Below are 19,380 nucleotides of genomic sequence, written 5' to 3' on the forward strand. Positions count from 1 at the left end.
TAAGGGAGGAGGACCTATTCAAACTTTTGGGCAGGACTGCATCAGAGATGGCCAGTTAGAGGAGCGGACACCTGAAGCTTGAGTTTTCCTGGAAACAAAGGGAGATAAGGAGAGATAAGGCTATTCCAGTTAGAAATAGCAGCATGAACAAAGGCATGAAGGTTTAGAGTAGTACCTGGTACTTAAAGCACTCAACAAATAGAGATAAGTTCCTTAGAATTTAATGCTGGGATGTTGCAACTAATGAGACTGTGTGTTGTCCCTTTTTTTTTTTTTTTTTTTTTTTGCGGTACGCGGGCCTCTCACTGTTGTGGCCTGTCCCGTTGTGGAGCACAGGCTCCGGACACGGCTCACAGGCCCAGCCGCTCCGCGGCATGTGGGATCTTCCCGGACCAGGGCATGAACCCGTGTCCCCTGCATCAGCAGGCGGACTCTCAACCACGGCGCCACCAGGGAAGCCCTGTGTTGTCCCTTTTTTTGGGAGAAGGTGAGAGCATTTTTAGTTTGTTAGGGTTAGTGACAATATGTTATGCTGGAGTGTATTTTTTTCTCTACTGTTTTTTTTTTTTTAATTGAGGTATAGTTGAGGTAAATAGTCTGTTTTAGGTCTACAACATAGTGATTCACAAATTTTAAAGGTTATATTCCATTTATAGTTATTATAAAATATTGGCTATATTCCCTGTGTTGTACAGTATATCCTTATAGCTTATGTATTTTATACATAGCAATTTGTACCTCTTAATCCCCTGCCCCATCTTTCCACTCCCCATTCCCCTCTCCCCACTGGTAACCACTAGTTTGTTCTCAATATCTGTGAGTCTGCTTTTTTTGTTGTTGTTATATTCACTAGTTTGTTGTATTTTTAGATTCTACATATGAGTATTTGTTTTTCTCTGTCTGATTTATTTAGCATAATACCCTCCATCTGTCTTGCTGCAAATGGCAAAAATTTCATTCTTTTTTATGGATGAGTAGTCTTCCATTGTATGTGTGTGTGTGCGTGTGTGTATCACATTTTTACCCATTCATCTGTTGATGGACACTTAGGTTGCTTCCATATCTTGGCTAATGTTAATAATACTGCTATGAACATTGGGGTGCATTTTCATTTTCTTCAGATATATACCTAGGAGTGAAATTGTTGGATCATATGGTAGTTCTCTTTTTAGGTTTTGGAGAAACCTCCATACTGTTTTCCACAGGCTGCACCAATTTACATTCCCACCAATAGTGCACGCATGAGAACGGTTTTCTCCACATTCTCTCTACCACTTGTTATTTCTGATCTTTTTGGTGATGGCCATTCTGACAGATGTGAAGTGATATCTCATTGTGTTTTTTTTAAAAAAATTAATTAATTTATTTATTTTTGGTTGTGTTGGTTCTTCGTTTCTGTGCGAGGGCTTTCTCCAGTTGCGGCGAGCGGGGGCCACTCTTCATCGCGGTGCGCGGGACTCTCACTGTCGCGGCCTCTCTTGTTGCGGAGCGCAGGCTCCAGACGCGCAGGCTCAGTAGTTGTGGCGCACGGGCTTAGTTGCTCCACGGCATGTGGGATCTTCCCAAACCAGGGCTCGAACCCGTGTCCCCCGCATTGGCAGGCAGATTCTTACCCACTGTGCCACCAGGGAAGCCCTCATTGTGGTTTTTTTTTTTTTTTTTTTTTTTTTTTTCAGTACGCGGGCCTCTCACTGTTGTGGCCTCTCCCCACTGCAGAGCACAAGCTCCAGACGCGCAGGCTCAGCGGCCATGGCTCACGGGCCCAGCCACTCTGCGGCACGTGGGATCTTCCCGGACCGGGGCACGAACCTGTGTCCCCTGCATCGGCAGGCGGACTCTCAACCACTGCGCCACCAGGGGAGCCCCTCATTGTGGTTTTGATGTGCAATTCCCTGTTGATTAGTGATGATGACAGGCTGGAGTATTTAAAAAAAAACAATTTATATATGGAAGGAAGGTATAAGTAACAGTTAACTGAAATGGATAGTTGTCATTTGTTTTTACTGCACAGCATTTTGTATCCCTCGTTTTTTTTTTTTTTTTTTAAATTATTGAGTTATTATTTGTTTGTTTATGGCTGAGTTGGGTCTCCATTGCTGCACGCAGGCTTTCTCTAGTTGTGGCGAGTGGGGGCTACTCTTTGTTGTGGTGCGCGGGCTTCTCATTGTGGTGGCTTCTCTTGTTATGGAACATGGGCTCTAGGCTCGCGGGCTTCAGTAGCTGTGGCACACGTGCTCATGTGGGATCTTCCCAGACCAGGACTCGAACCTGTGTCCCTTGCGTTGGCAGGCGGATTCTTAACCGCTGTGCCACCAGGGAAGCCGCGTGTCCCCCGTTTTATGAGTCTTCTTGGTGGCAAAGATGCTATCCCCTAAAGGAGATAAAAATTTAGATACTTGCTTCTCAAACTTCCTTGCTTCTAGGGCACAGGCAGTGACCTAGCTTTCACCAATACCGTATGCCCACACCACATTTAGTTTAGGACTTAATGACATGAGAGAGAAGGTAATGGGGAGCTAACTTTCTCTCTTTGGCTGTAGAGGCAGGTAGCATCACCTGCAAGGTTGAGTTTCTGTCACTGAAGTAGCATTGATGCTAGTGGCTGTTGCACTCAGGCCAAATTCCTGCACTGCCAGGAGAGGTCTGGTGCTTACATCCAAGAATCTTCTGACTTTGGGGTCAGCAAACTATAGCTTGTAGGACATATCTGGCCAGTTGACTGTCTTTGTAAATAAAGTTTTATTGGAATACAGCCATACTCATTTGTTTACATATTGTTTATGGCTCTTTTTGTGCTACACAGGCAGAGTTGAGTAGCTGAGACAGCAATGATACGACCTGCAAAGCCAAAATATTTAGTCTGGCCTTTTGCAGAAAAAAGTTTTCCAATCCTTGCTTCAACTGATAATGGTTGTCTCGCAAGAAAACTGATATACTTCTTCCATTAGACAATGAGAGTTAATAGTTTGAATTTCACTCCCTTCCTTTCTATTTTGATTTGGCTTCCAGGATGCACGGAGCAAAATTTGGTCATGAATTGCAATAGCTACATTCAGTGTGGGTTTTTTGGTACTTGCTGTGATTTTCTTCTACTTTATGACCTATACCCCATTGATGATTACTATTGTCCTAGGATGTCTGTCTGTCTGTCTATCTATCTTATCTTTTATATGTGCAAGCAACTTGAAAGCCATTTTTGAAGAAGACAGAGCTATACTGTTATTCTTATAAAAATAAGGACTTATTAGGAAGAGTGATTGTCTGGTGTCTGTTACTGTGCAGTCCTCCTTTTATATCTACTCTGTATTTTTAAAATTTGCTAGATCATCTCCAATCTCATGCTAATAAGAGAAATTCATTTATGGTTAGGGGCCAAGTGGCTGATAAGGAATAGAGGATTCAGACTAGTAAGAATCCTCTTCCTCTTAATTCTCTAGTATGCGTCTTGTTTGTGTTAATTAGGAATGTCTTCAGCTGTAAGTAGTAGAAAAACCTAACAATGACTTAAAATGTAGGGATTAGCTTTCTTGACAAGAAGTCTATTTACAATAGCCAGGAGATGGAAGCAACCTAAGTGTCCATCATCAGATGAATGGATAAAGAAGATGTGGCACATATATACAATGGAATATTACTCAGCCATAAAAAGAAACGAAATTGAGTTATTTGTAGTGAGGTGGATGGACCTAGAGTCTTTCATACAGAGTGAAGTCAGTCAGAAAGAGAAAAACAAATACCGTATGCTAGCACATATATATGGAATCTAAGGGGGAAAAAAAAAGGTCATGAAGAACCTAGGGATAAGATGGGAATAAAGACACAGACCTACTAGAGAATGGACTTGAGGATATGGAGAGGGGGAAGGGTAAGCTGTGACAAAGTGAGAGAGTGGCATGGACATATATACACTACTGAACGTAAAATAGATAGCTAGGGGGAAGCAGCCGCATAGAACAGGGAGATCAGCGTGGTGCTTTGTGACCACCTAGAGGGGTGGGATAGGGAGGGTGGGAGGGAGGGAGATGCAAGAGATATGGGAACATATGTATATGTATAACTGATTCACTTTGTTATAAAGCAGAAAATAACACACCATTGTAAAGCGATTATACTCCAATAAAGAGGTTAAAAAAAAGAAGACTGGAGGAGAAAGAATGGTTGCTGGCATGGGTTCAGATACTCACAATACCATTTGGATTCCAGGCTATTTCTGTTTTTCCAGTCTGCATCCTTAGAGTGTTTGCTTTCAGCCTTTGTGCTTATGATCTCATAGTTACAAGATGGCTACTGTAGCTCCAGCAGGAATGCTTGAGGAAGAAGAAAGGGGGAAAGGCAGAACTAGCACTTCTTATGTCCTATTTTGTATTTAACGCAACCATTTCCCCAGAATTCTTAGAAGCTTTTCATGACTTTACTGGCTAAAACTGTGTCACATGGGCACACCAAACTTTGAGGAAGGCTGGGAAAATGAATATTTAGTTGTCTCATTGCCTTCCTGAACAAAATTAGGGTTTATTTAGCGAGAATGAAGGGAAGAATAGTTATTGGTTAAGCATTTGAAAGTCATCTGACTTTAATGACTTTTTAATATGGTTTTTAAAAACGTATTTGTACTCTATATTATTCCATAAAAATATGTAGTGGTGCCTACATTTTATTAAAGTTGCCATATTCTGGTCTGGGGATATAATAGTAAATGGGGACATAAAGTAATTTTTCAGTCTAGAGGAGAAAAGGTATATGTTTTAATTTGCTAGGCTGGGTGGCTTAAACAAAAGAAATTTATTTTCTCACAGTTCTGGAGACTGAGAAGTCCAAGATCAAGGTTCTGGCAGGATTTGGCTTCTTGTAAGAGCTCTCTTCTTGGCTTACAGACTGCTGCCTTCTCACTCTGTCCTCGAGGCAGAGAGAGAGAGAGAGAGAGAGAGAGAGATTCTGGTGTCTCTTGCTCTTTTATTTGATCAAGGTTCCTCCCTTATGACTGCATTTAACTTTTTTTCCTTTAGAATTATTTTATTAAATCATAAATGTATAACAGCTTTTTAACTCTACCCACGTACTCAAATTTTTTTTAAAGGAAAAACGTTATGTCTTATTACAACATCATCCTGGCTGATAGCTTTTCAAAACTTTGAGAAAAATCTTAAAAAAGGTTTCACATGTCACCTGAAACTTACAAATTTAACATTATCAAAGAAGAACTGCTTCTATACTCTTACAAAGACCACTAGAAGGAAACAACAATTAAAAAGCTAAGAAACTGTCTCAAAGGCATTTTTTTTTTTTTTTACAATCCTTCCTCCCCAGTAGGTAATGTTATTAAATAATCCAATCCATTCACAAAATGGCTCTCTGCATCTACTCTGGTGTAGTCCGCATATTTATGCATGGCTGAGATGAGAGTTTCCTTAACATTGTTATTTCGATAGCCTGAAGCTGTTCTGTTAGCTCTGGGCTCTCATCCTCTCCTATTTATACACTGAAGCCCATGGTAAATAGAAAGAAGCTCAATATCAGCTTCTCCCTCCATAACCCCCACTTCCTCCACTGCCTCCTGGACCATAGTTTCCTCCACCATATGGTCTCCCTTGTTCCTGCTACCACCAAAGTTTCCACTGTTCATTGGACCATAGTTAGTAGGTTGCTGATTATAATTTCCAAAATTATTAAAATTTCCACTTCCATAATTTCCTCCTCCATAGTTGTCATAACCATCTCCGTAGCCCCCACCCTGGTTGCCATATCCAGGTCCTCCACCACTATATCCTTCTCTTCCTCCTCCGTAACCAGGGCTACCTCCAAAATTACCACCAGGTCCTCCTCCATACCCATTATAGCCATCCCCAAATCCATGACCACTTCCATATCGATCAGATCCTCCTCTGAAGGTACTTCCTTGACCTCATTTAACTTTAATCACCTCCTTACTGGCCCTGTCTCCAATACAGTCACAGGTGGGGTTGGGGCTTCAACATATGAATTTTGGAGGTAAGAGGGGCACAATTCAGTCATAATAATATATTAACAAACACTTTTAGTAAATTGGGGTAAGTGGACAGATTGCTCTGAGGACCATAAGTAGGAGTGGTTAACTCTGAGGGAGTTTGGAAAAACCTTGGTAGAGGTGGTGACATTTGAACTGAATCCAAAAGGATAAGCAGAGGGGAAAATTATGGGAGAGTAGTTTGTTACTGCATCCTATGTGCTGAGAGGTTGATGGGGGGTGTTAATACTTTAAAGATTATCCATTTCATTATTGTATACTTCTGATTATTATAATGTTCTTTTTTTTTTTTTTTTTTTTTTTGTGGTACGCGGGCTCCCCACTGTTGTGGCCTCTCCCGTTGCCGAGCACAGGCTCCCGACGCTCAGGCTCAGCGGCCATGGCTCATGGGCCTAGCCGCTCCGCGGCATGTGGGATCTTCCCGGACTGGGGCACGAACCCTTGTCTCCTGCATTGGCAGGTGGACTCTCAACCACTGCGCCACCAGGGAAGCCCCTATAATGTTCTTATATTGATATAAAATAGAATTCCCCGTTTCTGTCTCTATTTGATGGAGAAGACAAGGTGATTTGTATGGCATATGACAAGATAATCACTCTTGGGCAATCTCTTCTTTAGGCCAATTCTAAGGTTATATCCACATTTCTGGCCTTCATTGGTCTTTCTAGTTTCTTCCTGACTGGTCTTTCCAGCTCCATTTATTCATTCACTTATTCATTCATTCAGCCATTACTTACCAATCTCCTACTGTGTGCAAGGAATAGTTCTTAGGTCGGGGGATAAAGGAAAAGTTTTTGCTTGTGGGGCATATGTTCTATTGGTGGGAGTCAACCAAAAAGCAAACAGATATGTCAATTGATGGTAAGTGCTATGGATACAAATAAAGCAGAGTAGGAGGGAATAAAGAGTGCTGAGATGGAGTGAAGAGCGGTTCCTCTCATTTTATGAAGAGCGGTCAGGGAAGACCTCTGATGAAGTGATATTTGAGTAGTGACCTGAAGGAAGTGAGGAAAAGAGTGAGGAAAGGAGTCATATGGATATCTGGGGGAAAATGTGTTTTTAGGCAGAGTGACCATAGATACCAAAGCCCAGAGGTGGGAGTGTACATAGCCTGTTGGTGGAAGCCATTGTGCCTAAAACTGCTCAAAAATTAAAGTCTATTAAAATAAAATAAAAAATAAAGGGCAAGTATCAAACAAACAAAAAAAGACATGTAAGATAAACCTCATTTTCTTTTTCATTATATTCATTAGACCTAAAATTACTCTGTCAAATTATTGTAAAAGTTTCTAAACTCTCTCAATTTCTATGCTTACCTCATTGCAGACTGGGAACAGTTCAAACTCTACTTTGAGTGATCTGGGCACCTTTTACTAAACACAGTCCTGTTTGCAATGACCCTGGTGCAACTAGGGCACCTTCCACTAAACACAGTCCTGTTTGCAATGAGCCTCTTACTGCCTGGTACCCTATGGGAAAGGTGATAGTCTAAGTGCAGTCTATCCCCTATAGAACGTAGTTGGACTATCACCTCTATTAACTATACTTTGTACTTCCAATAATTCAGTCTGAAGCTGCAATAGCTTTTTAGTCACTGCAGTGCCTTTGGCTGACACTGGCCTTAGGCAGCCAAAACCACAAGTTTCATAAGAATAGCATCAGGCTAGGTCTCCTCTAGGCTCCCCATATTTTGCCATTTCTTTCAGACTTAAAATATTGAACTTCACTGCCATTCACCTCAAATTTCATCTTTTTTGGCTTCAACCCACCTTTTCAAGCTCACTTGCTCTCGCTCGCTCATTCTCTCTCTCTCGCTCATTCTCTCTCTCTCTCTCTCTCTGTGCCATCTAGCATAATAGTTTTTCTTTCCAGTCTTTATCACTTGGATAAAGTGATAAACTACTTTGAAGCTGAGTTCTCATAGTGCAGCAGATCCCTCCAGTCTGTATTACTGACCGATTCTCTGTGTGGACAAGGGGATCTTCAAGAAATTTCCCGTCTCCTCTACCAAATTTGAGACTTTGATAGTTGGAATAGCACAAGTACTCAGGGTCTGGGAAAGGTGAAAAAAACTTAACAGAAGAGCTCTTTCTGTCCTCCTGGAGTTCTTCCTCTATATCCTTCTGCAATTAGATTACATGGAGGTGTAGACATCTGTCAGGGAAAATTTCTCTGTAGCACACTTAAATTATTGATCAGACATAATGCTGGTTACCTGCTCTTTGCCAGGCTGTAGGGAGAGGGATACGGTAGTCAATACAAAGATGACTGACATGGCAGAGAGAAATAAAGCATAGGCTTAGGAGTCAGACCAAAGTTGGAATGACTCAGCCATTTACTAGCTGTGTGGTCCTGGGGAAGTCACTGCCCTCTTTCACTCATCACATCCTGTCTTTTACCGAGTTCGGCTGCTGCTTCTTCCAAGCTGTATGTTTAGAATATTCTTGTTTCTTCTCATCTCTTCTTCCAATATGTTATTCTAAATCATTACCGTCTTCTTTTACCTGGAGTTCTGAAAGAATCTACTGACTTGTCTTCTTATTTGCATAACTCTCCCCTCTGTTCTCCATTCAGCAGTCAGTGATTTTTTAAAAATATAGATTAGACCTTGTTCTGCTTAAAACCTTCCAAAGCTTTCCCATTGCTAAAACCTAGAACAAAACCCAGACTCCTAGTTATGACCCACAAGAGACCCTGCATAATCTGACTCCTGACATCTCTCTCTCAAGAGCAAGACATAGAGGGGTAGTTGATGAGGTAATTTTACGTCCTACGGAGCATTTGGAAATGTGTGAAGGTGTTTTTTTATTGTTTCAATTATTGGGGGGTACTACTAGCATTTAGGGGGTCTGGGCCATTGTTGGAAAATATTCTGTATTGTTCTGCTCAGGGCCCTTTACAATGCCTGATTCACAATATGTGTTTAAGAAATACTTATTGTACAAAACCATATTCTTCCTGGAACTCAGTTTTGACATATGTGAATTGGTAGTGTGTCTGCTTCATAAGGTTGTGGTCAGACGGACATAAGATTTTGTAAAGTACCTGGTACACAACATCACTTAATAAATGGTAGCTGCTGCTGAGCTTTCTTTGCTTAGAAGCAGCTATAAGCATCCACCCAGTGTTTTCCCTAGGGCATTAGAATTAGAACCTGACACCTTTGTTGGAGGTGGTGGGTGGGTGCATTTCTTTCCTTGAAGCCTAATCTGATAGAATGCTAGGTTTGATTTGAGTTGTCCTGGAGTCCAGACCCAACTGGAGAAACTAAGGCACAGGGGAGCTCTGGTTCTCTTCTGGGGCCCACCCAGGAAGCTCTGACAGTCCCTGGAAAGCCTGGATTCACTGAGAAATTACCTCCTGCCGAAGACTAGGTTGGGGAGAATAGCTGAGAGGGTGGCAAGGTAGTAGTCTCCCCGCCTTCCCTCAGAGCCTCTTTGCAGAAAGGAGAAGCGCGGTTTTCTCCCGCCTCCTTCCCTCCCTTATTTCTCCGCCCCTTCTGCTTCGCCAACCCTGGAGCAGAGCTTTCGCTGCTCCCTGCGAGGGCGGGAGCGTGCTGCGCCCCGGAGCCAGAGCTGGGGCGGCCGAGCTGCTGGCAGCACGGCCCCAGCCAAGTAGAGCCACCTGGGTGGAGCCCAGGGTGTTGCGCGGCCGGCCAGGCGTGAGGGAGGTGCGGCTCTGCTACAAAAACCGTAGGCAGAGATGCCGGGGCCATCTCCCGCCACCAGGTAATGCCCACCCTGGGGCGCGCTCAGCTGCGCGGTTCTGGGCGTTGGGGGAGGGGGGGGACACGTCTCTGCTGGCTTCCGGGGAGTGGTGACGCGGGTCCGGTAGATCTAGGGTCTCTTCCTTTAAGAGACCCTAAGTGAGAGAAGGGGTTTAGGGTGGAGCCCCCAGATGAGCCCACCCAGGCCTAGGCCAGCACTGGAGTCAGAGCTTTGGCTAGGGAAGGGTGTGAAGGGGAAGCTGGTTTTGGGGGAACTTGCTCTGCCTCAGGAGCCTTGCCCCTTTGCAAGCACCCTTCTACTTGGCGGCTAGGGTGATGCTTTCCTCAGCCTTGGATTAGCGGCTGGCCTGCTGGGACCATGGGGGCTTTTCTCTTGGGTGCTGGGGAGGGGCATTGCATTATAAGTGACTTGTTAAGAGGTGGAGTAAACTGAGAGCTGGGAGACCTGGGGTGGGGTGGGGTGGGGGTGGGGGTGGGGCTGGTCCTGTTCAGGCAGCCTCTGTGGGGCCTCAGTTTCCTTATCTATACAATGAAGGGCTTGACATTTTGTTTGTGCTTCTGGCATTTTCAGGCTGTCAAACTGCCTTTTGGACCGGTGAGTTGGTAAAAGCCCTAGAACGGACTGCAGAAACATCCCCCCTCAACACTGTAGGAGATAGGCAAACTTGGGAAACAGACCTTGGTACCCTGTCTTCCAGCCAGTCTTTTGAATGGCATCTTACTGGGCTGCTCAGGACCCAGTGACTTCACAGACGAGACAGGTTGAGAATGCTGATTATTTTAGTGTTGAGTGTAGGTATATTGGGTGTAGGGACATGGGGTTGGGAAGAAGCAGATCAAGGTATATTAATGGTTTTTCTCCAAACTGGCCAGTTGTTTGATACTTGGGCATAAAGCTGCTTTAAACTCGGCTGTCTTCTCTGGAGCTTCCTCCTTACTCTGTCAAGCTAATGACAGACCTTGAGGCTGTGTAATGTCTTAATCACTATAATTCTTTCCTTTTTGATCATCTGAAACCAAGAAACACATGTCAGGCCTGATACTAACCTACCTTGATTATTTTGGACTGCCTTTATCCCCCCAGTTTTTCTGTGACTCTACCTCCTTATCATCTTCTCCCACTTTTCTTTCTACTTCCTACTCCTGATCATTTTTCCTGTCCTGCCCCCTACCCACCTTTTCTCCCATCCCCACTTTCTCCCTTCTTACTGCTCTCCTTTCTAATCCTTTCCCCTCCATAGCAAATTTTTCCTGATCACTATCTTATGTACCATCCCCATCCCTGTCCCTTCATATTCACACGAACTACTCTTTAATTTTTATTATGGACTTGACATTGTATATTTATTTGCTTATTTCTTTGCTTCTCTTTACTAAGCCATAAAGTCCATGAACACAGGGACTTTATCCTGTTCAGCTAGATTAGTATTGGTACACTGTAGATGCTAAATAAGTATTTGTGGAATGACTGAATATGTGTGTGTGCGTGCGTGCGTGTGTGTGTGTGTGTGTGTGTGTGAGAGAGAGAGAGAGAGAGAGAGAGAGAGAGAGAGAGAGAGAGATTGATTAATGTAGCTGCTGAAGGAGGAGATCATTCAAGGTGAGAGGAGGGAGTACAAGCAAAGGAGTAGAGGGAGAAGAGAATGAGAGGATGGCTTTTGATGGGAGAAGGGTCACCTCCTTCATTGTAACTGGGTGGTACAGTGCAGGGAAGCATACAGATTTAGGAGTGAGAAGATAGAGTTCTTCTGCAAAGATTTCTGTTCTCTCATTGAAAGTTGGCTCATTGGCTAAGGGAAGGGGTGAATGAGAAGCCCAGTTGATGTTCATCTGAGGCAAGGTAATCATAAGTAGGGAGAGCCTCATAATTTTCAAGCTAAAGCAGTCAACCAGGTAATGTTCTCTAGGATACTCAGCTCTTTCAGTATAGACAGTTTGGAGAGAGTTGAGCTCAACCATCCCAAAGCTGGGATTTTGCCAGTTGAATTTTGGAAAGGGAGAGGAGGCAAGGGGGTTGATTGTTCTTGTTTTTGTTTTTTATCAGATTTACCTTGCCTCAAATGAGCATCAACTGGGCCTCTCATTCACCCCCTCCCTTAGCCAATGAGCCGATAGTTTAACTGTTGTTCATACTGTTATGAGCATGGGTGTACAGATAGCTCTTACAGACCCTGCTTTCAATATTTTGGGGTATATACCCCAGAAGTAGAACTGCCGGATCATATGGTAATTCTGTAATATTTTTAATTTTTTGAGGAACTGTTCGCTCTACTGTTTTCCATAGTGGCTGTACCATCTTATATTTCTACCAGTAATTCATAAGGGTTCCAGTTTCTCCACATCCTCACCAACATTTGTTGTTTTCTGGGTTTTTTTGATAGTAACCATCCTAAGGATATAAGGTGGTGTCTCGTAGTTTTGGCTTGCATTTCCCTAAATATTAGTGATGTTTAGCATCTTTTTATGTGCTTATTGGCCATTCATGTATCTTCTTTGGAGAAATGTCTATCCAAATCCTTAGCCCATATTTGAATTGGGTTGTTTGGTTTTTTTCTTGTTGAATTTTAGCGGGTTGATGGTTTTTGATGTTTAAGTGATTTTGTTGGACTATGTTTAGGGAACAAAGGAAGTGATGGTAGTGGGGACTAACTGATAGTGGATTGGAGCTCAAAGTAAAGTCTGGGAATTGTAGTGGAAGTTCTTGAAGAAGTGAGCTACATGGATAGGAGGTTGTGTTTGGAGTATATATGATTCTCTCTAGATATTGGAGTCAATGAACATTTTGAGGATAAGGTCCAGGGTGTGACCATGGGAGTATTGGTTAACTTGGACTATAGGTCAGCAAATGAAATAGCCAGAGTGTTGGAAGGGTCATCATTGTGGCTGTTGAACCACCTGGGCAGGGTACAGAGGGTACTGGAAGGGTACAGAAGAACACTGATCTAGGGACCTTTGAGTGGAGTGTCCAGGAAGTAGGTATTAGGAAGCAAGGGAGTGTGATAGCAGCCAGTGGAGGCTACTCAAAGGAATAGAGGTTTTACAAGAGGAAGAAAAAGGAGTGGTTTGTAAATGGCACTGAAAATTAAGGACCACACTGATAGTTTGGGTGTAAGAGAGAAAACAGCCTTCAGTTGAGAGGGCTGCTAGAGAAGTCTCTTTCTCAGGAGATAACCAAATTTCTTTTAAGGCAAAGAGGCAAGGGGAATGAGCCCATGACAAATGGGAAGCTCCAGAGGAAATAGTGGGAGGGATCCAGAGTCAGGAAAGGGTTGAGGAATTTGGTCAGATTAGAGGACATACAGAAAAGGTTGGGTATGAGAGTTTGGGTGGTCAAGGCTGTCTGAAGTAAATGGACACTGGAAGCTTGATTAAATTAGTCGTGATTCTCTTTTAAAGGAGAGAGGGCAGTGTATTTTCATTCTGTTGTTCCTAATACTTCCAAGACAATATGTTCCTTTGAGGCAGCATGTGGCAGTGTGGGAAATCATAGGATATGTTCAGGCAGATTGACTGGAAGATCATCCATCTAGGAGACAGCAGAATAGATTCCAGTGTTTCTTGGGAGGTTAAACTATATCACCTTATTTGTTCCTTCAGCTCTCAGATTGTATGAGCCTCAGGTTTTAGTGATTATTTTCTCAGTTCAGGCCATCCGTGGGGAGGGCTGGAGGTTTGAAGCTTAAATTTGAATTTTTCCCTTAACTATTGGGAATAGCTCAATGGGGGATACAGGTCAGGAATTTTCCAAGATGGTAGGAGGAGGATTATAAGACATTTGGTGCTGGTTTCTGTGAGTCACTCTAGTGACTATCTGCAGGGGTGATAGAGGTGAGGAAGATGTGTTAGTATTATTGGTAGGGAGAGGAGAGGGTGAAGGTATAGGGTCAGCATAAGTTAATTGAATTCTCTGACTCCAAATCTTTCTGCCTTTTCCATTTCATTTTGCTACCTCTCATACCTCTCCAATTGTAGGAAGTTTTCCATGTATTCTATTTCATTGAGTGATCTTAGCTAAGTTGCATACCCTTATGGGTTTTATGTTAGAACTATGAAATAAAGATTTGGAACTAGCTGATTTTTCAAGATCCTTCCAACTCCTGTGTTTTTCTTCTCTAAACTAGGCTGCCTTTTAGTCAGTGAACTGTTACTAATTACCTAGTTGTGCCAGGTCTGTGCTGGGTGGGACTCGGGGACATAGACATTAATCAGACTTAGTTTTGTCCCTTGACTTGTTCATGGTCTGGTGAGGTTGATATCATGAAATATGGAACCTGCTGCATAGAATTATGTATAAAATGCTATTAAATTTGGGGCAAGGTAGAAATAGGAGAAGGGCTGTGTGAAGGTTTGTAGAGGAAGTGAATCAAGCCAGGTCTTGAAAAATGAGTAGGAGTTTTCTTGGCAGACAAGTTGGGACATTTTAGGCAGAGAGAACAAGTGTGGGCAAAGGCAGTAGCCTGAAAGCAGATTGGGTTGGAATGATAAGTTTAGAGATAGAAGAGATGAAACTGGATAGATGAGTGGGGGATGAGAACAGGTGTTTTTTGAACATCTATTTTGTGTCAGGCAGCATGCTAGGGGCTTTTATATATGCTTTTCAATTCTCATGATAGCTCTGTAAAATAGACAATCCTATCTGTATTTTAAAAGAGAGGAAACTGAGGGTCAAAAATTAAAGTAGCTTTCCTAACAGCTCAGAAAGAGCTTCCAGTTTTCCTCCCTGCTACCTCAGCAGTTGCTTTCTTGTTGCTAAACCAGTGCGAGTGGCTGGAGGCTGCATAGCGGGAATGTCTTTGACTTGTCAGGAGGACATCCCTCAGCAAATTTAAGACTGTAGAACTCCAGGCTTCTGCCAAAGAAAACCTCCTGGCACAATTTAATTAAAGATCAGATTCTCATAACCAGGTGTCAAGGGCATGCAGTACTCCCCATTCTTGGGTAGAGTGTTGATCATGCCAGTCTTAGCAGCTCTGAGTTGTTGGAACTGAGAAATGTGATTAATACATGAGATAGGTTTTATTTCTTTTTTCCTTCCCCATCTTCATTTAAATAATGGCCTGAGGTAATATTAAAGGTTATCTAGTCCATTCCTTTGCCTCTAGAGTGAACAGTGAGGTATGGTGTAGTGGAAAGAGAGGCGATTCTGCAGTCACACAGACTTCATTTCAGGTTCCTGCCTCTGCTCTCCACTAGCTGTGCGACCCTGGGTGGCTGGCAGCATCTCTGAGATTTTGCTTCTTCTGATTTGTTCACTCTTTTACCCCCAGCACCTAACACAGTCTGGCAAACAGTAGGTGATGAATAAATACTTACATGAATGAATGAGAAAAATAATACCAACCAAATAGATTTCCAGGTTTTCTTGTAAACTCCATTAATGTTAGTGGTTATTAAAATATCAGCCCCAGGTGATGGCTGAAACCCTATTTGTAAAGACGTTTATTCCAGGAGGTTCAATGGGGATACTCTTAAAAGAAGTGTAGCAACTTTGTTAGGCAATTTAGAGAACTCTCCTAAACTCCAAGTCCCATTGTGTGAGTTCAAGGCACCACAGAGTCATCAGTGCAGATGGATAGCAGCTGGTCCCCTCCTCCAGGCAACACTTCTTTTCTCATTGTCATCCCTCAGCCTTTTTTAATCAACAGCGTCATCTTTTATTTTTAACATGGGACATTCATTGTACAGATCTAGAACTGCTTAGAAAGGATCATTTTTCTGACTACCGCTGTATGTGTTGCAGAAAATGAAAGGTCCTCTGTGATTGCTGTGTCCTACTTTTTCACCTTCATGTTGCGTTTTACCACACTGTACTCTCACACATGTTATTCCTGTGGTCTGGGATATATTTGCCGTCATTGTTCTCTGTCAAAATCATTCCTTTTATTGTCTGTTTTCCTTGGTCAAGGTAATATACCAAAGCCTGGGCCTATCCCAGACCAATTAAAATCAGAGTTAAAGCAGTGGTATCCCCCCCACCCTCCGACACCACCCCTGCTTTTTAATTAGGAAAATCTGAAACATACAGCAAAATTGAAAGAATTTTATAGTGAATACCTGTGTAATCACCATGTAGATTCTTCTATCATTAACATTTTCATGTTAAATTGCTTTATCACATCCATTATATATTATATATTGACATGTATATTATATCACATCCCTATGTTCATCCATTAATGTATCTTACTTTTAAAAAATGCATTTCAGAGTAAATTGCAGATACTAGTATACTTCCTCTCTTAAGTACTTCATCTGGTGTTTTAAAAAGCTCCTAGGGAATTCTAATAGTCCAGAGTCAAAGACCACTAGTCTGACCTATTTATTCTTTAAGCCCCTACTCTGTTTTTTTTTGGCTGCACTGCGCAGCATGTGGGATCTTAGTTTCCTGACCAGGGATGGAACCCATGCCCCCTGCAGTGGAAGTGTGGAGTCCTAACCACTGGATCACCAGGGCATTCTCCTAAGCCCCTACTCTTAACACCACTTCTTCTGTGAAGCCTCACTGATGACCTCAGTTTAATATAGTCTTTCCTTTCTGTTTCTTCTGACATTTTACTGCTTGTACTTTTCTACAGCACTGTTCTCAATCTGCCTGACATTGTGGTTTTCTAGGTCCTGTCTATCTTGCTTACTAGACCGTGAGAACCTCTAGAGTTGGGAACATATTCATTTATTTATCTCTATTTCCCTGGTTTCTGGCATAGCACCTTACAAGTAAGTACTTATTAAAAATTATTTATTTGAATTGTACTTGAGTGAAGAACCTGCAACTGCAGTAAAAGATGTACATAACTTTCACATGGCTGATTTGAGGACCAAGAAATTACCTTCTCTGTTGCTTAGCTCGTGGCAGACATTTAGTAAATATCAATCTTAAGTCCAGCCCAAACATGTTTATATATTTCTATATTTGCCATTGGCTAGATTTGACGGATCTAAATGTAAAACAGAGGTAGCATAGTTTAGGTCAGAATAGGTACAGCGGGGTGGGAATTACCTCAAGTATAGTTGGAAAATCCTTTGGCAGAGAGTCAGAAGACTTGAGTTCCAATCCCCACCTTTAAATTTCTGTGTGATCTTTGGCAATTTCTTTCTGCTTTTTGGACCTCCGTATTCCTGTTACGTGAGGGGGTCAGATTAGATGACCTACAAGGTTGCTTCTGGCTTTGATGTTATGTGTATCTTAAAATCTTTGATTATCTTGGCTGTGATTTATACTTGTGGCTGTGGAATCCAGATATGGTAAAGTAGAAAGAAGTAGTTGTTGGTGAACATACTCCTCTGAATCCCTGACTGGTTTTGTCAGTATGTAAAGTACCTTGTACATAGTGGCTACTTGAAAAGTGTTTTCTTTCCCTTTTTTCTACTGTAGCACTGTATCTTTATGCTTTTTATAGAAAAAGAAACATAAATCACTTCCCCTCCTTGGTTGCCTCTTGACCAGTGTCTGTCTAGAGACTGACTGCTCAGGAGGAGACAACAGTTTGCAGCTCATAGGTGAAGAGAGTGCTATTAAAACTATAGCTAGTAAATAACAGAGCCAGGACTTAAACTTGTCTGATTTTAACTCCGGTCATCTTTTTACTATATCGCCCTGCCAATGGCCCTTTTGAAACCTCACAGTGATCCTACATTTATTATAGAGTCATTCAGTTGATTAATAATTAGTACTTCAGTATAATTAGTTGCTTATAAATTATTAGGCTCCCTGAGTCTCTGGGGCATTAAGAGCACATGGTCAATCTGTCTTTCTCTCTGTCCGTTATATCAGTTTGTCATCTAGGATAGATAAAGGGGTGCCATCTGAACTGGCATTCTAAATGTTGGCCTCGGGCTTAGCTTTATTTTGCAGCTTGTCAGAAGGCGTTGGCTTGTCATCCTTCCAAATCTTTGACCTGCAGAGATTGCTAGAAGATTTAATATATATTTGGTCATGTTATTCAAGAGCTGAGTGTATTTCTTGCAAATCAAAACTACAATGAGGTAACATCACACCGGTCAGAATGGCCATCATAAAAAAATCTACAAACAATAAATGCCGGAGAGGGTGTGGAGAAAAGGGAACCTTCCTACACTGTTTGTGGCAATGTAAATTGGTACAGCCACTATGGAGAACAGTATGGAGGTTCCTTAAAAAAACTAAAAATAGAACTACCATATGACCCAGCAATCCTACTCCTGGGCATCTGGAGAACACTGTAATTCAAAAAAAGATACATGCGCCCCAATGTTTGTTGCAGCACTATTTACAATAACCTGGACATGGATGCAACCTAAATGTCCATCAACAGAGGAATGGATAAAGAAGATGTGGTACATACATACAATGGAATATTACTGAGCCATAAAACAAAATAATGCCATCTGCAGCAAGATGGATGGACCTAGAGTTTGTCATACTGAGTGAAGTAAGTCAGACACAGAAAGACAAATATTATATCGCTTATATGTGGAATCTAAAGAAAAGGGTACAAACGAACCTTATTTACAAAACAGAAATAGAGTCACAGATATAGACAACAAACTTATGGTTACCAGGGGATAAGAGTAGGGACAGATAAACTGGGAGATTGGGACTGACACATACACACTACCATATGTAAAATAGATAACTAATAAGAACCTGCTGTACAGCATGGGGAACTCTACTCAGTACTCTGTAATGGCCTATATGGGAAAAGAATCTAAAACAAAAGAGTGAATATATGTATATGTATAACTGATTCACTTTGCTATGTACCTGAAACTAACACAACAATGTAAATCAACTATACTCCAATAAAAATTTTAAAAAATTCTTCTTTTTCCTATCAGGATTGAAATTTTGGACTTGTTTTCCTATAAACAAACTTTAGAATAGTGTAGGTTTTAAAATGTGCTAATTATTGTGCTAGGTATAGATGGACAAAATGACCTCTGAATGGATCTATGAAGTGTAAAGAGAGTAAAGACTTGTGGAGAAGCCATAGGAAAGGACTGGATGGAGGGCTGCAGAGAAACTGGAAAGTAGTGTAGAAATATTAAGTCCAAGTAAGTTCAAAGGAAAGGTTCAAGAAGGCACAAACTTGTGTTCTGTGAGTATAGTTGAAGTACTGGCAATGTTTAGCATTGAGAAAATAGATATTGGGTGGTGGGGGGAAGTCTTGAGAGATGATTTCAGGTACGTAAAGTTCTGTCTGGGAAGGGGCAATAGACTTTCGCTGAGTAGCCCTCAGCTAATATTTCTATTAGAAATAATAGATGGAAGTAGTGTTTGTTTGTTCATTTGTTGTTCTTTTATTTATTTATTCATTTGCTTGTTTGTTTGTTCAACAAATCTTTACTGATTACCTGTTCTGTGCCAGGCCTGGTGTTGGGGATTGCAATGACTGAACTTTGTTCTTGAGGAGTTCAGTCTTAAGTCTGGCAAGGAAAGGAAGTGCAGGGAGAGGCAAATGTGTAAACAAATAATTGCAATTCAGTGTGAGAAGATAAAACAGTATAAGTGAGAGCTCTCTAAATGAGGTCACCAAAGATAGAATAGGCTGACTTGTGAGACTGTAGATTTCCTGTCACTGGAGGTTTTCAAGCACAGGCTAGATGACCTGGGCTGGAATGTGGTACAGAGTATTCAAACATTGTATTCCAACAACAGATTTTAGGTTTTAAT

The 19,380-nt window shown here is 41.9% G+C and overlaps 1 protein-coding gene across 4 annotated transcripts in view; it reads left to right on the forward strand.

The window, feature by feature from the left end:
• The window catches only part of PAK1 (p21 (RAC1) activated kinase 1), a 150,100-nt gene that overhangs the window by 58,909 nt on the left and 71,811 nt on the right, over positions 1-19,380 (forward strand). The window contains exon 1 of one of the 4 annotated variants that reach the window (XM_059069514.2): positions 9,227-9,732. The exons of 2 other annotated variants lie outside the window; for them this stretch is intronic. The gene's annotated coding sequence lies outside the window, so the exon portion shown is untranslated. Of the gene's footprint in view, positions 1-9,226; positions 9,733-19,380 lie in introns of those variants that run through there. One more of the 4 variants, XM_059069513.2, reaches the window with a different exon arrangement.

Source organism: Kogia breviceps, chromosome 7 (genome assembly GCF_026419965.1).
Source record: "Kogia breviceps isolate mKogBre1 chromosome 7, mKogBre1 haplotype 1, whole genome shotgun sequence".
NCBI classification, from domain to species: Eukaryota; Metazoa; Chordata; class Mammalia; order Artiodactyla; family Physeteridae; genus Kogia; species Kogia breviceps.